The sequence below is a fragment of the Numida meleagris genome, chromosome 10 (genome assembly GCF_002078875.1).
Source record: "Numida meleagris isolate 19003 breed g44 Domestic line chromosome 10, NumMel1.0, whole genome shotgun sequence".
Taxonomy (NCBI): Eukaryota; Metazoa; Chordata; class Aves; order Galliformes; family Numididae; genus Numida; species Numida meleagris.
In genome coordinates, this window is record NC_034418.1 from 14,954,435 (window position 1) to 14,978,024 (window position 23,590).

Below are 23,590 nucleotides of genomic sequence, written 5' to 3' on the forward strand. Positions count from 1 at the left end.
ATTCACTGTGGAATATGGTAGAATTGCATCCATTCACTGTGGAATATGGTAGAATTGCATCCATTCACTGTGGAATATGGTAGAATTGCATCCATCATACAGGTAAGTGGAAGTCTGGCTATTCATTTCTGTTTGAGGCGTTCGGAATATGACCACCTGCAGCTGGCCATGGTGTAAAATCTTCATCTATATGTCCAGCATGGGGTAAAAAAGTGTGTAGCACTTGAGTTGTCAATCCAGCTACATCTTGTATCTCCACTATGAAGCTCTCTGTGACTGAGGTCAGAAGAAACATCAAGAAAGTCAACAAGTTTGTATGCCTGCAGGCAGCAAGTTTGGAGATAGCAGTTTTATTTAAAAAATGACTCCATACAGGCCTCCCCATTCCTCCCTGCGTATTCATCCTATTGGTTCATCCTTTTTCAAAACAACACAGCATAAAAAAGACTTTTCAACCTTTTAAAATTAAATTCAATGAATATCTTTATATTCAAGCAATGTAAGACCACAGGCAAAATAACCTCAGTGTTTGGTTAACTGGGTGCCATTTTCTAGTTAAAATTAGCATCTAATCACTGGGAATAGCTCCTCTTGTATTTCTTTTAGAACCATAATACAGTTGCCAATTTATTCTAGAAGCTCAAGAACACCCACTGGGAATTCTGGTGCTTGGTAGTCAGTTTTCAGTTTTTCTAGATTCGTGTATCAGAACCAAGACACTTCACATCAAAAATTACATTATATGTTAAGAGATGGGTATTAGTTTCAAAGTTTTTAAGTAAATACGTATTTTCTGCTAACAAGAAGGAATGTGGATGTACTTCAGCATAGCTTCCAAGCTTTATGAAATACTAGTCTTGCTTTGCTTGACTTCCATGTGCTTACAACTTCAAGCTTTTCTGAGTGGCTAAGAGTCATGGAATATTCCTTTTCTTTTTCCTTCCTTTTTTTTTTCCCCTCATAAGAGGTGACCTCTTAAATATTTAAGAGCTACACTCCATATTCCTTAGAAATAACAAACTAAAAATAAAGGACTGACAAAAGGGTATTTGTTCACTGTGGCCTTCAGTAAAACAGCCTTATTTGGCTTTATGATTCAATTACATTGTTGGATGTGTAAATGGGAAATGCTGTTAATTATGGTAACAAACAGAAATGCTAACAAATCCCAAACTTGTTGATTTGCATTAAAGTTATTGTCAGTGATTTGAAGTGAAATAATATTTTCTATTCTCCATCTTGAATTTAGTTCCCACATTATCTTAATCCAAATATTTCTCTCACAAAGGCTCTGGCATTAAAAGTGTACGAGACGGCTTTACAGGAAAAAAAGATCAATACAAACAGCATACCTAACTTCCTTTCCTAACACAGCATCTCATTTAGTGCAATAAAATGCTATTTTATTGATGATATAATCTGTTAATCAGTATCATGGAGATGCTAATGAAGCAACTTTGATACTTTATCTTATTCAAAATTTGGGGGTTTTACATATAATATACACTGTTAAACATTCAGGGACAACGATGTTGAAATCTAAAGTCTTACTTTAACATTGTGTCAGATTATATTACAACACTGTAAGCGAGTGATCTAAGGATTATAGCTCAGTCTCTGAAGAGGACTGCCATATGCATGTATTTCTGGATCACAGTAATAAAATCACTTTTTAAACTGAGCAGTTTTGGCATTGAAGTGTTGCTCAGTTTGGGAAAATGACATTTTAAAAAACAACATTTTAATGAAATGATGCGATGCTCATCGACAGGAGGCTTGTCCACTTAAGTGACAGGTATCAATTAAACCATAGTCTGTTTATGCAGCTGTGTAAGAATGAGCTGTTTATTTTAGGTTACATGATCCACTAGAAAGATAATATATTTCCTGATGAGTTGCAACATCTCTCAATTTTAACTGCACTCAAGTACCAGCAAAGTCAGAACTTGAAGATAATAATGGCACCATTTGGCCTGCTAAAACCTTACTGCATGCGGAGACATGCAATTCAGAGAGAGCTTCTGGATGTGAGGTTTGGTTTGCAGATGTAGAGCTTTGAAAATAATCTTTGTTTTACAAAGTGAGATTTACACATGCAGGCTTTTGAGCATTGTCTCTTCCATCTTGCTTCTCCTTCAATTGAGTTATTTTTTAGAGAAGACACATACTTAAACGTGTTGACTGAACCCTACAGGAAATCCAGAAATTATTTTTAAAGTATTTCAGACATGTATCTTCCACGGCAGAGGTGACTTGCAAGAAAACATCATTGTTTTCCAACTTACATCAACCTCTTCATTGACATAATAATCCCATACTAAAGAAACAGGACAGATTTCACAAATAGAAAACAGTGACTTGACATGGGATCAGGGGAATGTAGAACAGCATTAAGATGCTGTGCTATGGAACTGAAAGCCATGGATGCGATGCTGACTGCAGTAATACTGGGTTTATTCCCACCAGCTAAGCATGTGGTTGCAGAAAAGCTTCACAAACAACTATTTTGAAGAACCAGCTATTTTACTATGCATTATCATTGAATTATTATCAAAATCCATTCTTAGAAGACAACCGTACCCCAAATAAGGTAGCCTGTAAGCTATGTTATTTGCAGTCCATAGAAACCTTTACACCTGATGAAGGCTTTCAGGAATGTCCGAATTAGGTGCATTTTGCATTACAGACAGTATTCTTTAACCACAAACTGGGCAATCATCTGGATGATAAATTAAACTGAGGAATAAAACCAATATAGAAGAGTTAATCTGAGGTGCCCTCTGCATGGCCATAGTTCTCTAAACTAAAGATACTGAATAAATTTCAAAAGCGTATCTGGATACCTCCAGCAATATTCATTATCTCACTAAGAAATTCCAGTGTCAGCTGCATATGAAACATTACAGTGCACATAATGACTGTCTTGTTTACCTATAACGTCACTGTTGCTACTACTCCAACTTCCTCATTACATTGTAGACTGCTTGGCATATTTTGGAATACTAAAAACCAATTAATTGCTTATGCACGTTCTAGTTTTGCTACAATCTTGATTGTTACAAAGTGCTTTATCTGGATAGAGTATAGTTTATCTCAAGATGCCTGTAACAAGCATACTCCTGCTTGGAAAGACTGCTGAAAATATTCTCTGCATCGTGCTCAAAGGCCTGAACATGGGAGGTGAAGACTTTCCTCCCACCAAAGCCCCTGCACTAAACATGCTTCCCTTCATTTACCAGTTTCAGTGTTTATACCTAACAGATTAAAACAACAAATTTTTGTATTGCTTTCTGAATGATAAATATGATGTTTTACTTTGGCTTAGGTCTTTGTTACAAAATTAATATCTGGTAAAAAAACTCATTGTTTAGCTATTGTTTCTGGAAGTTGCAATATTTAGTGAGAGACTAGTTTAAATAATGGCAAAACTTAAATGTGATCTAATATTGAAATAAATTGGCTTTTTTTTTTAATCAATGGAGTAATTGTGATGGCCAGCTATGCTGTAAATGGCATTTCTTTGTCCATTCATTTGACTTTTAGCAGTATTACAGTTCCTTGGCTCTGTACGTTTTCATCAGTGCAATCCTTTTTTGTTGTTCCTCCTTACCCGTATATTTTTCAGAACATTTCTGCAGCACATTTTATGACTGGGCATCTTAACATTGGCTTAAAAAATAAAAGAAACCTATTTAATCGTTCCTAGTGTCTAAATTATTAGAACAACAGAATATATCAAAGAATTTAACACCAAATATTTCCAGTGTAGGCTCAATTTACATCTGTGCAAGTAAAAGTTTTCTGTTTTTGACAAAAGGAGAAGTGTCTCTTTGGCCTGTTCAATAACAACACCACACTCTTTGTGTATTAGCAGAACTTTAGACTTCCAAAGCTGAAGGAAAATACACTTCAATCTGTTCTCTTCTATTGCACAGAGAATATAGATTTCAGTACTGTCTCATTATCAGGCATAATGTAAAATATTGTTGGAAATCTGTTAGGTCTCTAAAAATTTCTTCAATGATTTGTTATGATGGACTTCTGTAGGAAAAAATTATTCCTTTCGGCTTAAAGAAATTTGATTCCCACAGCATTATAAACAGCATCAGCATGGTTAGTAAACTACAACAAAGCACTAAAACAAAACAAGTATTGAAACATCTGTCAGAAGTACACTCTTCTTTGAAGAAGATCAGTTGCCCCACTTGGGTGTTGCTAGATTTCTCTTAATCACCCACAAAATTCACAGCCCATTCCTTCAGAAGGGCAAAAAGGGACAATGAGGATGTTCTCTTCCATAAGGCACTTCACCAATTCAGATCTGTGGATTTTATTTGAAATCATTGTATAAAAATGTGTTCACTGACAGGTGCTCAGCACCTGATGGATTAAGAAGAGATACAGGAGACTACAGAGCACTCTGTCTGTGAGCCCTACTGAATGAAAATTAGTAGCACCTACAAAAAAGAAATGGAATCAGCAGACACACGTGCATGTCATGATTTGGAGGAGAGTTAACACAACATTTTTTAGAGGGAAGTCAGATCTTACAGAACTCTCAGAGTCAATGAATAAATGGATAGGAATGGCTATGGCTGCTGTGAATGGATTTTCAAAGAATCTCTTGCTAGAATCTCATAGGAGCAGCTGATAATGAAATAAAGCTCTGGTCCAGAAGGGTTGGTCATCTCTTGGCCAGCCAGGTTCACAGAGAGGAAGCAGTGATAGGCAGTTACGATAGAGTTTCCAAATCTCAGTACTGGGACCATGTTGTACAACAGAATCATCAATAATTTGAAAATAACCACATTTGTTGTGGAAAATCTATAAATTATTATTAGCACTGTCAAGGGAAAGGTTGACAGTGAAGAGCTGGATGACAGCAGCTGAAATTCAGTGTTTATAAATGCAAGCTAATGATGAAAGGAAAAGTAATCCTGACTATACATGCATAACGATGAGCCCTGAAGAAGCCGTGACTATTCAGGAGACAGCTTGGAATCATTGTGGAAAGTTTTTGGATGTGTCTATGTTAGTGTTTTAATTTGGATCAGGTGCGTGCTTTTGAAGTGAATCTCTTCATGATCTCCATTTTCCACACCTTCGTTTGCATCACAAAACTGTCTCGGAGAGCAGGTGAAACTAAACCAGAAAAGGTGTTTCAGCTCTTAATAGGAATCTGGTCCATGGGATGAGGGTACTGCTTAGCAGAGGTAAACCTCAAAGAGAATTTGGGATATTACTAGAAAAGCAATTGAGAATGAATATCACTGGGGAATACACTGTGCTTTCACGTTTGCAGTGTTGCATTTGCTTCAAGAAAGGCAAACAGGAGGTTGCAAAGGGTGGAATGGCTTTCATTCAAAATAACCTTTTGGTGATTTTCTTGCTAGCAGAAGTGATTGTGGAAGATATGAATGCTACAGGAAAAACAAATGGTGGATGATTAGTTAATTCAGTGATGAATGCTATTCCTCACTGTGCAAGAAAAAGTATGCAATAAATGAAATGATCAGGCAAATGGCTGAGACAAAGAACTACATCTTCACAGTATTTAAATCTTAAATTCCTTGTCTTAGGATGTTGTGGAAGTCAAAGCTGTGAATGGTTTCAAAGAATGGTAAAACAGCATCTTGAAGGATAGATCCCTTTCTACCTTTCAGTAGAAAAAAATCCTTAAACTGCTAGTTTTCTGAAGTCAGGAGGGAAAAGCAAGGGCAGTACTTACTGTATAGATTCTAATCCAAGGGCAGCACTTACTGTATAGATTGTACTCCAATACTAACTTCTATTAGAATATACTAAATGTTGAGCTAGATGGACTTTTAGTCTGACCTTGTATGGTAGTTCTTAGCTTTGTACATACCACAGTCATTAAACAAACATAAGTATTGATTAAGATGTTGATGCAATCTGTAGAAATCACAAACATACATACCTTACAAGTTGTATTCTGGTATTCTAATTGCTAATCATTGCTAATTAGTATCCCTGCAAATTAAAGGACAAATCAGAATAGTGGGTCAGTCTCCAATGCAGAGAAAGTCAGTTTGTTTTAGAGACCTCTCCATTCAGAATTCCAACAAGATGCAACAGGTGGAAGAAGCAAACAAAAGACCAGAAGAATGGAGGAGGTGATGAAGTAACATTGAAACAAACACATGTAATAGAAGTGAAGCTTTGACTCACTGCCATAGTTCTGTCTAATAGCTAGGGTAAAAGGGAGAAGGATATACTAGAAAACATCTGAGTAAATGCATGGAACAAGGCAATTTCTTAAGGCACTATTACTAGAAAGTTATATTAACGTAATGAAATGTTTGTAATTATTAAAAACAGCTTTCACTTCTTAAAGAAAAGCAGTTCAGCATCTAAACTTTTTGGATGGCTTTCATAGGCTTCCTTAATGCTGTACAGCATTGTTAACACGCATTTATCAATCTTTAAGGGCTTGTGTGAATATACATTAAACACCACTAAATTCTGACAGACATGAAGTTGCTATTGTGGTGTGTTTGTTTGGGGTTTGTTTGTTTTTCCAGCAATGGTGATTACTAATAGAAACAATCCAATTTCTAACTGACCAGCTCAACTTGTTATATTCTTTGAGACATACAAAGATTAACCTTTCACTTGTCATCACTTTGCACTCACTGCAACGAGTAGCGGTGTTTTAAGCTGTTCACAGATGTCAAACTAACTACAAAGGAGAGAGTGTTGCTTACGTATCTTATTGTTCTTCATAAGAAGAAGGGAATTACAAAATAGAATGTGACATTATATTGTTCTTTTAAAGACTCTTCTGTAACATTGACTTGACTACACTAATGGACTTCCCTTTAAATCTTACACAGTTGAAATTTGTTCTAATAATATTTTTGAAGTTTTTTTTTAGAGAAGGGACTGTTGCAAAATATAAAACTACATTATCACGTTAACATACCTGATAATTTGTCTTTTAGACACCTTTTTGTAATAGGTTATCAGGTGTTTCAGCACAGGAAAGATACTGGGGAATTTCTACTAAATACAGTTCACATGGAAACAAGATGCACAGTAATGAATTTTGAGACACTTGAAATGCAAATGTGTTGATCACAAAGTTTTTTGGTGGATACTCTAAAGAAGGAATGATCAAGTCCAATACAGCAATAAATGCACAGATTTAGGAGATACACCAAGAGAAAGCTGCCTTTGGATGAGAAGTGGTTGAATTTGCCTCTAGATAAGCAGAGGAAGCAGCCACCTTCTAGATTCACTAATAGTACGACATAACAGCATGGCTTTAAGTTAAATAGGAACATGACTCATTAAAATCCATATAGGAAAGAAAATGGAGACATTTGGGATTGCAAATTAAGTACTAGGAATTATATCCAGGTACTAAAGTGTTTCCACGTGACTCCAGGGGAAATAACTTGTAGTCTTTAAAGGATAAGTAATGGTGATTATGACTGATAAGGGACAACACCATTTGGCTGCAGTAACTGCAGACTAGACTGCAAGAGAGTTTGGGTGCACAAACTTAAGTTTTTCCATAGTCCCAAAATGTGAAAAGTTGAAAAGCATCTTTTGTGTAAAAAACTTTATCACTTCCTCATAATTTTTTTCTATACAGAAATATCAAAACTGATGTACTGTAACAGTCAGAAAAGGTGACTGGGGAGTACCCCAGAAGAAGGTGTGTTTGATAATATATTTTTATGTACATAGGGAAAATGGCACTGTAATACTATAACGTGATAGAAAGCACAACAATGATAGCAGAGAAGCAAAGTCTGAGGCTGCAGCAAGTGAGGATATGCTCAAATGCAGCAGCCATGGACACAGAAACAAAGGAAAAAAAATCTGCTTACCCTCAAACAGCCTCAGATACACAGACATCTCTAACAAGATCCCCTTGCCTCCACTGCCAACACTTAAATGAGGTCTGGGAGGGGGTGGATCCTGGCTCCACCCCTTCTGGTCACACAGGTACATCGCATGCACCTGAGCTCCCTGGGTTGGCCCTGCCTTCCCACCAGGTGCTTCATCACTGGTTCAAGCTGTGACTTAGCATTTCCGCTGCAGGCACCTTTTACTTCACACCTGCAGAAGCATTCATGTTTCCTGTCAAAATACAAAGATTTCCCTGGCCAGTTTTTATGCCTCTCTCCAGCACTGTAGCAACAACCTGCCTGCTCCTGCTGCCACCTTCCCCACTGCCTTCCACCATGGTGGATGACTTCTGCTGCCTCTTTGTGCACTGGCATGCGTTTGCATCGGATGAGGGATTAAAGCGGGAGTGCCAAGGTAGCCCTGTCATCTCTCCCTGCTGACTAAAGTCTATGAAAACAGTATGGTGCATGACATTTATCAAGATAACAAGGATTCCAAGCTCCAAGGAAGACACCCTTTTTGTGTGTGTGTGTGTGTTTTTAAACATTGCAATCTTTGCATAATTATTCTTTCATCAATCTTTCATTACCCTGAAAGAACACACCGAAGAACCTCATGGCTCAACCTGTGGACTGCCTGTTGTGGCTCATAATAATGAACTGCTGTTCTTACAGCCTCAGAAAGCTTCAAGGAGTTGCTAGCAGAACTGACAGAAGACTTCTTCCAAGAAGTTGCTTCTACCAACTGAATAATGTGTCCCCTAGCTGGGTCATGAGTCATACAAGAGATGTTGGTTCTTCTTCCTGCACTTTGACCATCACATGCTTTGGCTTTCTGACATGACATGACTTACAGCTGAGTGCTGGTGGTAGTACATTTCTCACTCTTGGAAGTGGTCTCAAACGTTGAAGTGTGTGCATGGTTACCACTTATTGACAGGCTGCTGTGGGCTGTGATTTGAATTGTTCTGCAAATGCACTGCTGTTATTTTTTTGTGCTCCATTTGCTCAGATCAAATACCACTGACAACCTGCTATGCTTAGAAAACAAAGGGCGGGTCTTCTTTTAACGTGAATTGGACCTTCCATTTTTACTATGAGTGATGCAGTTTTTCTCCTCTGCTATTAACTGCTGTTCCTGTAGTCTAGTTAGTATACAGGAAAAGAAGTTCTGTTTACAGATAAATTAAAATGTGCTTTGGATATGCAATCTGCATTGCTCTTGCATCTTAGCATATACACCCTTTGATTTTCTGCAGTCTGCCTCAAGATTATGCCCAAAGTACAGTACGCAAACCAAGGAGAACATTCTTAAATGCTGTTTTATCCCTAAGCCACAAGACAGAATTCCTTAGGTGATAAATATGATTTCTAGATTCCCATAGTAATTCTAGGTTTTAGTGCAGCTCAGAGCAGCTCTAACAAAACTTTACATCCTTCACATCCAGCTGCTGCTACCACCCAAAGATCAGTCCAATAGCACAGTCATCTCTGGTAATAGTAAGCTGCAGCTGATCTTGCAAAGTGCAGAGTTACACGCCAAGTGTGTGGTGTATTACTGAGAATCACAAAGGCGTGTTCTGGATGTGTATTTAGATGCATACACTTACAGGCAGCAAGGGGATGTACTGGGTATTTAGTATTTGATGTTTCACTCATTCAAGATGTGGAAGATACTTGAGGGGCAAGCCTCAGGGCTAGCTGAGGAACCTGCTTAGCCTTAGATCTCACAGAAGGACTGATCGCAAGACCTGCCTTATTTGTTCCCCCTCTGGTTATACAGAGTGTAATATGGCTTTGCAGTAACAGCGCAGCTGAGTGAGACAGACGATGAACCAAGACTGTTCTACAGTCATTTTGTTGTGTGTTGTTTTTATTTCCTTTTGAAGTGACTAATCTTTAGCTCCATTTCTGAGAAGGTTACATGAACCTCTGACTCAAACAGGGACATCTCGAAATAGGGTAAACCGGTAGCTGCAGCGCTTCTGGGACAGAAACTGCAAACAGTTAGGAGAGCGTTCCCATTTTCAGACATGGTGGCAGCTGCTTTTGATCTGTGGCATCTCGCTGCTATTGTGCTGGGGAATCACACTCTGTGAGTTTCCAGAGCCACAACAGAGAAGAAGTAAAGCTGTGGCTCATTTAGGGCTGGGTGTTATTTTAATGAGCTTAATAAATCCTATATAGGACTGAGAGTTTCTTTGGAGTCCTCAGTCTTTCAAAGCAGTGCTCCTAGCCTGACCTTTGAGCCTTTTGCACTGTGGAGCTCCAAAAAACCGCACCAGCTCTCCGCTGCACCAATTTCAGCAACATCAGCAACCCTGCTCTAAGTGTTCGCCTGCCTTAGCAGCTGTTTTCAGCATCAAGTTGATCAGACTTCTCTGAACAGAGCTTCAATGACATTGTACTGCAAATGGCTTCCACTGCCCCAGGTCATCATGTTCACAGATGTCCAGAAGGTAGCTACTCATGTAGAAACAGACTGATTTGTTCTGTGAAGGAAGAACCCACAGAAGATAAGGAGTGGGCATTTTTGTTAAGCAAGCTCATCACATGGCTAAAGATGAAATGTTCATGAATGTTAATATTGTTCTTGTAAAACACAAATGATGAGGATTCATTTCATGTGTGGAATAGACACATGCCTTCAAAGGAAAAATTTCATTGCACTACCATTGATCTTGCATTTAGGAAAGCAGGACGGAAAGAAATCATTAATTCTACAGTCATGGCTATCAACTCTTCTTCATATCATACAATCCTTCGCATCAAGAGAAATGGATATCTGGTTCTGACTTTATCTTAAAATGAGCAAGGTTCTCGCCTTTGGAGCCTAAACTTAAAAGTTGTTTCTAGAAAGGATTGGTAGCACCTAACTCCCAGAGTGGTTAAGACTGAAAATGCACTGAAGGAAAGAATCAGTCAGCCAGCAACTCCAAGGCCTCCTCTGCAGAAAAAACATTCACCATAGAAACCTAAAAATGACTCACAGTGATGAACTGGCATCATTTTAAAAGGAAAGTACTATCGTACCTGTTTTCTGGCTACAGGACATCGTTACTAGTGGACATGAATTGTAAATTATATATTCATGGAATGTCTAGCTTGTAACACTCAAAATGAAAAAAAAAAAAAGACTTTCCTAAAATTATTCCAGTATGCTTTAAAACCAAAAGCTGATAACTATGGCAGATAGACCAAGAAAATTAAAAGTCCTTAGGCTAAGTATTTTTATACAAGTCATTTAAAAAACAGAACTTCAGTTGACCAAGCTGACCTTGTTCATTACAGTGCTGGAGAGGTTTGGTTGTGCACAGCTATGAGTATAGCACTGTTCAAATAACACACCAGCATCTACCGGTAGTGTAATACGTCGTGACTTCTACCAAGACATTATTTATAGCTTTTGACAAAGATGATTAGGGAACAATCTGATATGATAGGTACTAGTGTTAGGGGAACACGTAATTTACAGATGTATTTAAAAAAATAATACTATACTGCTGTTTGATAAAGCCACGTTTCCCTTCTGTTTTTTTAATGAAGCGTTTTGAAAAAGTTTTCAGGTATCTAAAAACAGAAAGTACCCGAGAGCATGACCCTGAAATAAAAATATTCACATCTTTCCAGAATGCTTATAGTGTAAGAGGTGACGGTGCTCCTTCAGGAAAATGAAGACATCCTTGAACACGCAGGGGTTGCTGTGTCTTTATGATAGATCTGTGCTGTTCATTTTTTGTGTGCGTGTAGTTCAAGAAAGTAGTAGATCTCCCATGTGGCACATGGATAAGGCAGTCACTTTCTTCCCCAGCCAGGACACATGATTTAGGCAGTAGGTACAGCAATTTCAAGATGATTCCTAATCCCAAAGCACTTGTTCTACTCTAAAAGCTCAAAGGCCTTTCTTCCCCTGTGCTTAGCCCTGCTCTGTCTGCTTCCCATCCAACCCTCTCCCCTCCCGCTGTGTTGCTGAGCAGTGTTATAAGGACAGGGACGGGGACTTCTGAACTTTAGTCACCGAAAGAAAATCTCATTTGTACCCAGCTGCTCCGGACCAGTGAGCTCATGTACCAATAATGCAAACTACTGACTGAATTTACCCCACGGAGCTCCCTGATCTCTAAAATACAGAACTGGGTTATTTTAGTAGAAATTCATTCACGAGTCATGAATTTCGTTTGAGGAAATCATGTAAATTTTAGTTCTGTCTGCTCTAAAGTGACAGCAGTTCTTCTACATTCCCCAACAGTCTCAACAAACTATTTAGTAAGTTTGAGGTTGAGAAGAAAACGCTGTTACTTCTTCATTTCCTACAAGTTTTATGGTGAATCATTTGTGCCTAATGAATGATTTCTCAGGTCAGCAAAACCAATTCCTTTCTTATTTTCAGGTACGTGTATCCAAAGGATACCAGTCCTTTCCACTCTCAAGATTAATGTACTCAACTGTGGTAAAAATAAAAATAAAAACTAGCAAATTCAGAGTATTTAAACTCTTTCCTTACATTTCATTAGTGCTTTATGTGCCTGCTGTCAGTGTACTCCTAACGTGTTTTAATTGGTTTAATTAGCATTTTTGCATTCATAGCATGTTTTTAAAAAATTAAACACTGAGAATTTCATTATTGAAGGCAAATTCCTTAATTTTTACAGCATGTATAACTTTCATACGTGAGTTCTTTGAAGGGTTTTGCCCTACATGGTGTTATGACTCGATACATTCAGATAAACATTTAGCACTTGAACTTTTCACAAACACATGAAAATATTCCTGTCCTGTTTCAGAAGGAAAGGATACAGATTTATGCGGATGTAAAGCAGTTTATAGACAGATGTGGGCAATTATTTAGCTGTAGGCAATAATCCAGTAGAGCACAGAGGGAAGCTGTTCACTTTGTCCATATGACTGAACACATGGGTACAGATTTAAGACAATAAGTAGTATAGCAAGAATAAAATGGGGATACAGCCTGGAACACCACGTATCTTCCTTTTAGTTAACTTTGCCTTTGTCTTTAGTCGCAACTGTCCCATCTTTAAGAGGTACATTGTTATTCTAGCAGTGAAACAAAGAAAACAAATGATTTGTAGTGGTCTGCCGAATGCAATCATTGTAGTCCTGCACATCGTAAAAGTTTTCTCCCTCAAAATTATACAAAATACGTGAATTTGAACTTCAAACACAGGTAGTGAACCCTAGCAACTGTGATGAAGTTTTAAAATATGGCTTCTGAAGCAGCTACAAAATTTTAGACAGAGCCATCACATTAGCACCAAAATTTTACAAAACTTAAAGAAATATGGAGACCATCTGTGCAGTTAGCTGCAAACTACTTTACAGGATTTCAGGTTTGGAGAATTAAATTAGCTAACAGAGATATAAATGGCGCCAGTGGCTGGAAATTTACTCTACATAAATTAGAAACGAGACGCAGTTTTTAACATTAAGGTTCTAGCATTTTATTTATAGCACTTCGAAAGATTTACCAACAGTAAAGTGCATTCTCTGTGAATCACTTCAAATTAAGATGTGATGATCTTCTAATAGATGTGGTTTAACTAAATCAGAATTCAGGTCCTGGAATGGAACTGCTGGATGTAAAACATTCCCACGTAGCCCAAGACAGGCTGGATGGATATAGTTGTCCCTTCTGGCCTTCAGATCTATGAATCTGTGAGCCTGTAACTAATGCCATGACAGACAAATAATCAAGTCTGGGCCATCACACTGCAAAGAAACATAGTTCCTCTTAAATGAACAATGTCACTCCAGTGGCATTGGTATTTCTGCTATGTTGTGGCATATAAAACTTATTCTAGATCTGTGCTCTACTGTTTTTCAAAATGTTACTAAGACACTACATCCCCAGAAGTTTTATAGCCACAGCCCAACTGTTTATCAAAAAAAGACAGCATTCGCAACACAGAAGAAAATGTTGTGGTATCATATGCCATTCACTCTAGAAAGTCATTCTTATTGTAATGGCTTGAAGATTAGCCTGTACTACACAGTAAGCTTATGCTAGAAATGCTAGATTAAAATGCTGGAAAGATCAAGCTTAAACATGGGGAGTCTTTCACCATTATTACTGGGACACCTGATGAACACGATGTTACTAGCTTTTTATTGTAAATAGTGGCTAAAAACCTATAGTTTTAAGGAAGGCATGATGCTGACTGTTCAAGGATAAGTTCTCTTGTGTGACTGTATGATAAAGTACATATCACTCGCACGTGGCAGTAATTTCACTACTTTATACTGTCACTAACTAATTCGACATCTAATTCTTTAGGATCATAAATTTTCTCACTATGCATGAAGCATATGTATGCTATCACAGGATGCCATTCCTTGAGCAATGCCAACAGTTACCTGCATAGTTGGATTTCACACTGCTGACGATGAAGCCTGTAACCAGAAGGATATTTGAACCTAGGTCTTAAAATACAAACTCTGGAGCGGAAGAGAAGTAGAAGCCTGATAAATCTCTTTGCTTTGTAAACACCTACTGTAAAAAGTTGAAGTCAAATAGATTCTTACGTGGAAGAAAACAGGCAATTATGTGTACATTCCTCACGCAAAACTGAAGAGGCTTATTGATTAACTTGGACAGGGCTCTCCATTGTTAATACATGTAGTGTTTAGAAGAGTTAAAAAAAAAAAAAAAAACAAGAAAGTACATCACCAAACAGCTGAATGTCAAGAGATGTTAGGACGTTTTGATTGTTACCTCGAATAAAAAATATCTGATATTGTATAGCCACCAGAGGAAGTTACTAACCACTAAAGTGTGCCTATGTGAGTAAGAAGTATTTCCAGGAAAATGTAGGAGATGTACAGGTGACTCATGCTTCGTTCTCCCACACTGTCACCTTCAGAAGCAGTTTAGAGAGAAACTGAAGGATATTCCATTCAGTTTTCCCCAGTGGCTGCCCTCTAACTAGCATGTATCCTTGCGTGTGTTGTAAAATATCTCAGGTTCCTTTTAGAAGTAATTCATAGGTGTGAACTTGCCTTTTAACATCTGCACTCTCTGTAATTGTGCACGTTCATAGAATCAGCAAAGCAGAAATGGCAAAGATAATGTAGCATACAGCACTGCGCGTTCTGTATTTGCCCTGTACTGCACAGTGCATATTCTGAGCACTGCATGTGACATTCAGCAGCCCAGGGCAAGGTCTTTTCCAGAATAACACCAAATTTTCATACTGCAAAAGTAACATCATTGGGTTCGCAGCACATTGGCTCTCATTGGCACTCATCCGACAGACACTCTATATCAGATTTTCTGATCAACATTCTGACCATTTAATTTTAAGAACTAATTCAACTTCATGGCACACTACATATTAAAGGGAAGTGCTCACAGCTCCAGGCTCCACCTGCTACGCTATTAAATAATAGTAATGATCGTGAGTATCCATGTAGTAGGATAGATTTGCATTGCCCTTTGTAACTATGAAAATAACATTTCAGGGTAGTAATTGGGCAAATACACGCTGCTCCCTAGGGAAATTCTCCGATTATTTAAAGACAAACTATCAGTTTGTTTAAATCCTTTTTCCATGACCACCAAAAGTTTCTTGTTTCCTTGGAATCAAACCAAACATGTTAACCATGTGCATACCATCTTGAAATATTCTAAACAGCTACATGAAATAGTTTTTCCTTCTTCTCTAGAAGGCAAGCTTAGTTATAGTTAATCAAGCACAGCTAATGTCCCTAAACGTACTCCAAAAAGATGAAGTTTGTGTTCTTTTGTTAGGCTACAACTGACAAGCATGACAAAAGTAATGCTTTCCCCAGTGTTTATCAGTATTCTTGTTGAAGTAGCAAGAATATAATACTCCTCCATCATGGGTGTTACTGTTTATTTCTGCATTACTTTTTCTATGCACACCTTTGTACACAACTGCTGTCTGGAGGACAGGACAGGTTGACATGATGAGAAATTCCTTATGTAATTCCAGAGCCATCTAATCCAGGCATATTCTTCCCCAGAGAAAAAAAAGAAAAAAAAAAAAAAAACCAATGTCCATGTTATGAGTCTCTCACTCCTCCCAAGTATGCTAGGAACTTTCTGGTCTTTTCAGTACATTGCATTGCATCATCTACTACAAAACTACAAAATGCAAGCAGCACCTAACGCAAACACTAAATGCAGAAGTGCAGTGTCAGTTAAACAATCTTTTTTTCCTATTGGGATTCCAAACAGGTTTACTTCATTTTATTTTTCTTTTTTTGGAATTCTTTACATGTAAGTTATGGCAAAGCACTTTTCCCGTTTTCAACACCAGGTCTGAGATCACTGTACACAAGAAGTGTTCTTTTCAGATAAAAAATAAGGAAGTTTGGTTGAGGTGGCAAGGAGGACTTGAAACACAGGCCTGGATTTTCAAGCCTCACCTAAGCATTCTGTTCTGAATTCTCTTCCCGTCTCTGCAGAAAATTCTGGTTTAAGTATGAGAATTACATTTTCATTAGCATCATTCCTCCAATCTTTGTGGTAAATATACGGTAACCAATCTCTCTTGCTGTCTATATTTCCTTCACATTGCATGAAGAACAGAAATACAGCTGCTCTCATGGTGTGTTGTTTGTTCACACCCCAGTTTACCATACATTGGTTTGTTCTGCTTGTACCATAAATAGTGAGTGCTCATACAAACAGTTAAAGCACACAGCTGTAACTTTAAATGGGGACAATTGCTTCACAATGTATCTCAGTATTAAAAATGTCCATTTAACCTGGTGATCAGCTGGCCCTGGTCCTCCAAGCCATCTCTCTCCTGTCCATCTCAGAGCAAATTGCTCTTGCTGTATGACCTGTAAGTCAGCGATCCCTGATGATATGAGGTTAAGGAAGGGAGGAAGCTCAGAGCTGCTTACAGGAAGCTCCCTTCCAGCAGCCTGGTAAATCTGAACTCACCCTAATAGTCAGATCATACACCCACTTCCACAGATTGAACAGAACTCAACTTTCCAAATGCAGCTGCTTTTCCAAGTGGAAAAGAATTAATAAATTAGTCAATGATGAGTAAATATTTTGGGCAAAATTATATATTGCGGAATCAGAGAATCATTTAGTTTGGAAGGGACTTGTGGAGCTCATCTGATTCAACCGCTTGCTCAAAGCAGCACCAACTTAATTAAGTCACTCAGGATCCTGTTCGGGCAAGTTCTAAGCATCTCCAAGGATGGATATTCCACAGTTTCTCTGGGCACCTGTTCCAGTATTGGACTACATGTAGTTTGAGTTAGAGATGACTGTGGGAACACCCCAAGACTATCACGGATTCATTAGAAGATTAATTAGATGCAAGAACCACGAGAGTTTCTAACAACTTATTAACCATTTGTAATGTCATAAACCATTTGCAAGTGGAATCCTAGTATTAAGTGTGACCCAGAGGTATCTTGCACTGAATTGTGAATTTAAGCTTCTGTTCATAAACTATCTGCAAAACAGTATGGGTTTTGGAGCACCAGTGTGTGTTGGTCTCAGCACTAACTCTCAATTAATAATAAGCAGACAGCTGCAGCCTTCACAGCTTTAGTTTGTGGCTGGCATAGTGCCACATAGAGAACATATACTAGCCTAATCCTAGTGAGACAAATGTGGGGAATAAATCTAAGAAACCCCACATTTATAAAAATATAGTGCCCCATTCTACGGAGGCACAGAGAACAAAGCCCTTTCCCTCACCATTGCTGGAAATGCATCCGGGAGCAGCTGAGGTATTAAGACAACCGCCAAGTTAGGAATCTGACTAACAAATGGATGGAAAACTTCATGTAAAATGTATTCGCTACTTACATATTCAATAGTGCTCCAAGCACAGACATTTCTAAATGGTTCCTCTGCTCCATCAGAGTTCCAGTCCGCCCCTGACACTCTGTATACATCAGCATGATCTATCAACAGAAAGAGATGGCAACAGTCAGCATAGAGATGTGGCTCGTCCCTCCACAGAGCCCCCCGCAGTGATCCCACAGGCATTCTGAGCAGGATCTGTACAACTGCCAGAGAAATCCCAGCGTGGTTATTTGGGATCTCGCTGGAAGGGGTAATGGATTCCATTCTATCCCAACCCCAGCGGCTGGAGGTACAGCCAATGCTTGGCTGTATGCTACCAGGATTAATGAGGGTCTCACCAATTAACATTTCTTTGCATTTGCCAGGGGTTTTGAGGTGGCATGTCGCATGGAGCCCACAAGGTGCAGTCAGTCTGACCCACTGCATGCACGGGCACGTCACAAGCACAGATGTGCTGCTGCCCTTCACCCACACTGACAGCAAGAGTCCTCCCCATGGAGTCCATGCAATGGCTCCAAATCACACTGCTACATTAAATCAATAAATAGGTCTGTTAAATAAATATTTACTCCTTTACATCTCCTATACAGAGCACTGTCCCCACTTTCTGAAGGCAGGTTTCCGACTAGCTACACTCTGAGATGTGTTTAAATGCATCAGTCTGATGAATGCTAACAGTTTTTGTAACTTACTGCCCTAACTACTGTCCCTGAGATAGGGGCACTTGTAGCTAGTTGCTTTCACAGTGGACAAAACCCGAATCTTGAACACATATTACATCTGCACTGAAAATCAATGCAATAATTGAGGCTATAATTTGGTCTACTGACCCTCATCTGAATACTGCTTCTGGGGGGATAGCAGTGTATTCTTCTTCTTTTTTTTGACAAATACTCTTTCACAGACAATTTTTTAAACTGTATGTGCCATTCTTCTATGAAGTTGTGATGGTATCCTGGATATTGTGAAATTCTGTGCTCCTGCCATGCCATTATAGTTGCCCAAAGCATGCTTCTTTATTCCTCCTTCTCCTCTACCTTTCTTTTTGGCTCACTTCTGTATTCTACCATCACATCAGCTTCATTTGTATAACGAAGAAAATGAAGAACTCTACTGAATTCTGAAAGAAACCTTTGTGTTTCATGACTTTGCTTCTCTCATTACTGCAGCTTTTTACTCAAAGAATCTCCCCTTGACCTTCTTCTATATTGTACAAAGTTTCCTATTTTTAGCCTTTTCCTTCTAAAGCCTATCCCTGTGTGGTATTGTTCCCAAATCTGGCTGTCACTACCTTTGCTATATGGATGCTCCAAGCTAGTTGCCTCCTATTCTAGTTTGGACAGAAAGCATGAAATGGAGATGTGATTTATCTGGCATGTCCTCATCCCTGAGCAGCCATTAATGCACTTGGGACAACATTCTTCATTGTCCTCTCCCTCCTGGCTCAGTCACTAACACCATCCTTGCTCATATTCAGGCCTGTAGGTTGGGAATTCTTTTGGGGTTGCTGCTCTGTCAAATATGTATTGATCATTTCAAAAACGTGCATACAATAACTAGAGAACATATCCTAAGACTTTACACAGCTTACCCCAAAACTGCTATTCCATATCCCTGATCTTGGAGTAACTACCTGCTCTTCATTGTCCATTCAATGTTTTCCAACAAACAGCTTTCATTTTTCCCAAGGTCTTAGTGGAGCACAGGGCAAGTTCCTTGGAAATACTTGCTAAGCTGTTGTTTTGTCCTCTTGCAAGATAACTGCAGTTCTGCACCCTCTCCTTGTCTCTCATCTTCTACACGACATCAAAGCTCTGCAATTTGAACAATTCTCATATATCATGCTGCATGAAGTTGGTGAAGCCTGAGCACCTGAAGCCCCTGGTAACATGGAAATCATGTCCTCAGCACCTATGGAAACCACTACAAGGCCAACAGCTCCTCCAAAACTGAGCTCCACTTCTTTGGGCTCATGTCTACCACTCTTCTGTAAAAGGGATAAGAAAATATTTTTCTACCTACCATACAAGAACATGTGGTTTATTTTATGACAGCCCTACCAGCAGTATTTATAAAGCAATGAGTCACTGAGTGATAGTACAGCAGAGCAGTTCAAATATTTATTTATATGGTACTATAGCCGAACCTTTGTATTTTTTTGTGTGGAATCTTCACTTCTGGCTAAGCTTTGGGATGCATGTAAACATGTTGAACTGAAGACCTGGCCTTGAGATGAATTTGAATGAAGGCCATATGGTACAGAAAAAGACTGAGCAAATGGTACAACAGAACATGAAAATAAGCTGGGACTGAACAAGGTAACAGGAGAACAAACTGCAAATCAACATTAAGAGAAAACAGAGCATTAATTTATTCTAATCATTTCAGGTGCAGCTTTTACATAAATTGATAATTCTTGAATTTCTTATTTTTAACTTCCGCTTACACATTTCCACATCTGTTTAAAAACTTGAGTATTTTAATGCATTCCAGCCAGTTGCACTGAGAGAACAGTTCTGTGTTCACATAACACTGCTTAAAGTCTGTTCAAGTCCTGCACCTATAAACTGCTTTTAGGCAAAAATAAAAAATCTCATGGTTTAAGTCCCAGGGACTCCTACTTTGGTTTCATTGCATCTAAGTAAACTGGGAATAATCCTGCTGACATCCTGTAAAGGAAGCACAGGCAGAATCAGGTCCCACTGGGCTGTGCTTGTGCTGAACTCTTCTTTTAGATGGACACATCCCTCTCACATGCAAACTCCCGGATGTTAGAAAATTGGTGAATCCCATCGAGTTCAGCAGACAAACAGCTGATGACATAACCATAGCTGAGAGCCATACATGTGCCCAAAACAGCCAGCTCTTTGTGGAGTCTAGCAAAATACTTTGTCTTATGCATTTAGACTTCTCATTCATCTTTTAGTCATATGTGCTTGCCATAGATCAACATTCTTCTTACAAGAACGGTCTCGCCTCAAGTAAAATTCATCCACATCTCAATCAGAGTACACTAGCTGTATTTTAAAATCTCACGATAGTAAACAGGAACAACATTACTTTTTCCTTTGTTGGTTTACACACCAAGAAAATACCTGGTATTTCTGCATTCAAAGTGTGCACTGTAGCGCTATAGTGCACGTTACCAGCTGCACTTTACTACGGAAATAAAAGCATTCTTTATCAAATTGAAATGTTCTAAATAGGACTCTAACAGGTTGGTTCATTCTGAAAGCAACTGCACTATCACATTTGTAGAGGGTGTAGAAACTGACTTTAATTTTTAACATAGAGGACATTTGCTACGCCATGCTTCTTGCTTCCCTTTCCATAAGAAACATGAACCCTGAAAACCAACCAGGAACTGACTTATTGTAGAAAAGAAAGCAGTGATTTGATAAATGCAGTGCATCATTATGCTTTAAAATAAATAGAAAACTCGATGGTCTTTGTATTTCCACATATGTTGCATGTGCTGATTAACATTTGTAAGTGAAAGGGATTTAAACCACTTACTGAGAAGCAGACCTAACGGGCACTTTGCATAAACAATTATGTTGATGGCACGGATGCACAGTTGGACTGCAAAGGAAAAAGTACTGCTCTTCTGATATGTAAAGAGCATTGTCAAGATTACTATAGCTGACTGCTGAAGAGTATCTCTATTTTTTGGACACCCTTGCACCTTAGAAAACTGATTTGCTTTTCAAATTGAATCTTTCAGTATTTTTTACAAAATGATTACATTTAAGAAGTACCAGCTGTTTGCTACACAACCTATCAACAACAAGCCCAAGGCAGAAATATGTTCTGCATTGTTAACATATCCAATATGAAAAGGTTTATATGATGCAATTGTCTACAATGACAGGGACTACACATGTTGACCAGGAAGTCCCTGGCAGGTCCCCACATCATTTTTTAATTTTCTAGTCCTTTCCCAAGGGTAGTATTGGTCCATACAAAAATCCCCTTCTTCCACAAGTGGAAGATTCTTGTGGATATTACCATTCCTATCTGCTCAGGAACCCGCGATGATTCTGGCACTTGCACAACAGGTAATTCACCTGGATATCCTAATAAAGACAGTGATCTAGATGATATCCTTAAAGTGGGAGAGGAGAATGGCTTCTACAGACTGGGTATGAGGACTGTAAATTCTGAACAGCAGAAGGCTGCAAGGAACAAACCGAGAAGACAAGGGCATGACAATGGGCTTTGCGAGGAGAGTTAGGAAGAGTGACAAATGACAGGAAAGGGGAAAACACAGACCCTGTGTGGAGCTGAGATATGGCACCAGGGCAGTTTTCAAAAGGAAAATTTAGAACTAGCCAGAAATGAATAACCAAGAGAACAGAATTTCTGTTTCAATGACACTCAATTTCAGAGAAATGTGGGACTTTGAAGAAAAATGATGTAAAGTCACAAGAGATACGGGTTTGCATGGAAGCTGTGGTTGGCTGTTCCTCTGCAGGCAGGCAGCCAGGGCTTCATGGGATCTAAACTGGTACTAAAGATGAGCTTCTACCCTTACACAAAGCCACGTTGCTTACGTACGCACACAGACAGGCATATGCTTCTGTTTCTTTAAAATATCTGAACGGCCAGATGATGACTGTACTTACGCAGGCAAAATGTTGGGTGCAGAAAAGTCTTAGGAACGTGAAAACAGCACTTTTAGTAGTAATTTCAAATTGCTTCATCACTGTTGTAAAACACACCTTGCAGTGCAGTTCAGGTTTTCTCTACAAGCCCGAAGCATCAAATCCCACAGCAGGGAGCCTTTGCCGTGTTGCTGTCAGAGCGGGAAGATCCAAGATGCAGAGCTGCAGGCAGGAGCAGCAGGTTTTTTGTGCAGCCATGTACTTGGTCCATCTCAAGTCTGCATGTGTCTGTGTTACAGGACCTGCGGTTTGCAATCATGGTTAACCTGAGGCTCGTGGGCTTTTTTCGGTGAAAATACAAAACTTTTAGAATGTCACCAGCAAGCTTAGTGCCTCTTCTGATTCTGAGAAGACTGTAAAAAATTAGAAATCCATAAAAAGAGAAAAAGAGAAGAGAATAAAAAGCAGTGTCTTCATGACATGAGCAGGGTGCTCACTGAAATTCCTGGGAGATGTCAACTGATATTTCACCTGTGAATAGGAACATCTTCCCATTTATTTTTATGACTCTATAGCCCTTTCACTTTCATTTCTTCCAGGTAACTGTATGACTTCACTCTTGGGAGCATTTGTAGGTGGCACATTGATAGGATCTACTGTTTTAAAACGGTGGATCAGATCTGAAGAGAGATCCAACTTTAATTCCACTGTTACTTTTCTAAGTGAGCCTTTCAGAAGATACGTTCCCATATTTTTCATACATCTGGAACAAATGCTCTGATTAGCAGGTTTTGAGAAAATAAATAAAACTACAGGAGAAACACATGTCACATATACAAGCAAGCAAGAGATTTAAAACTAATGAATACATCATTTTTTAAAGAGAATATAAGAAAAAGGAGGTAGTTAGGGCGGTAATGAATTTTAGAAAACAAACATGTTGAATCAGATGACATTTATCTCTCTCAGAAGTCTTACTGCCTTTCTTGGCGCCTTCTTCAAATACCCAGCTACATCCCTTCCAACAGCCTGAGGCACAACATGGGACAAAGACCTCCAAAGAAAAAAAAAACCAACACATAAAACAGTACGAATGCTGTAATTTAGAGTAATGAAAAGCAGTTTTTCTAGTGTGTCTTGAAACCAGTCTGCTGCTATGCACTGTACACTAAAAGAGACCATCTGAGCATCACAGATTACAATTAAAATTGTTTATATAGATATGCATGGACAAAGAAAGGATGACTTGTAATTGTTTTGGAAATGACTAAGAAGACATGCAGTCTTCCAAA

The 23,590-nt window shown here is 38.7% G+C and overlaps 1 protein-coding gene and 1 long non-coding RNA gene across 2 annotated transcripts in view; one reads left to right on the plus strand and one right to left on the minus strand.

Annotated features, from left to right (window-relative positions):
- On the minus strand, positions 1-7,951 carry LOC110404198. Its single transcript, XR_002442096.1, has 3 exons — positions 7,857-7,951; positions 5,939-5,991; positions 1-276 (listed from the first exon to the last, which is right to left on the minus strand). It is a non-coding gene; the product is annotated as an uncharacterized LOC110404198 (long non-coding RNA).
- Positions 1-23,590, plus strand: part of CDYL2 (chromodomain Y like 2) — a 58,909-nt gene that overhangs the window by 3,791 nt on the left and 31,528 nt on the right. The window lies entirely within an intron of this gene.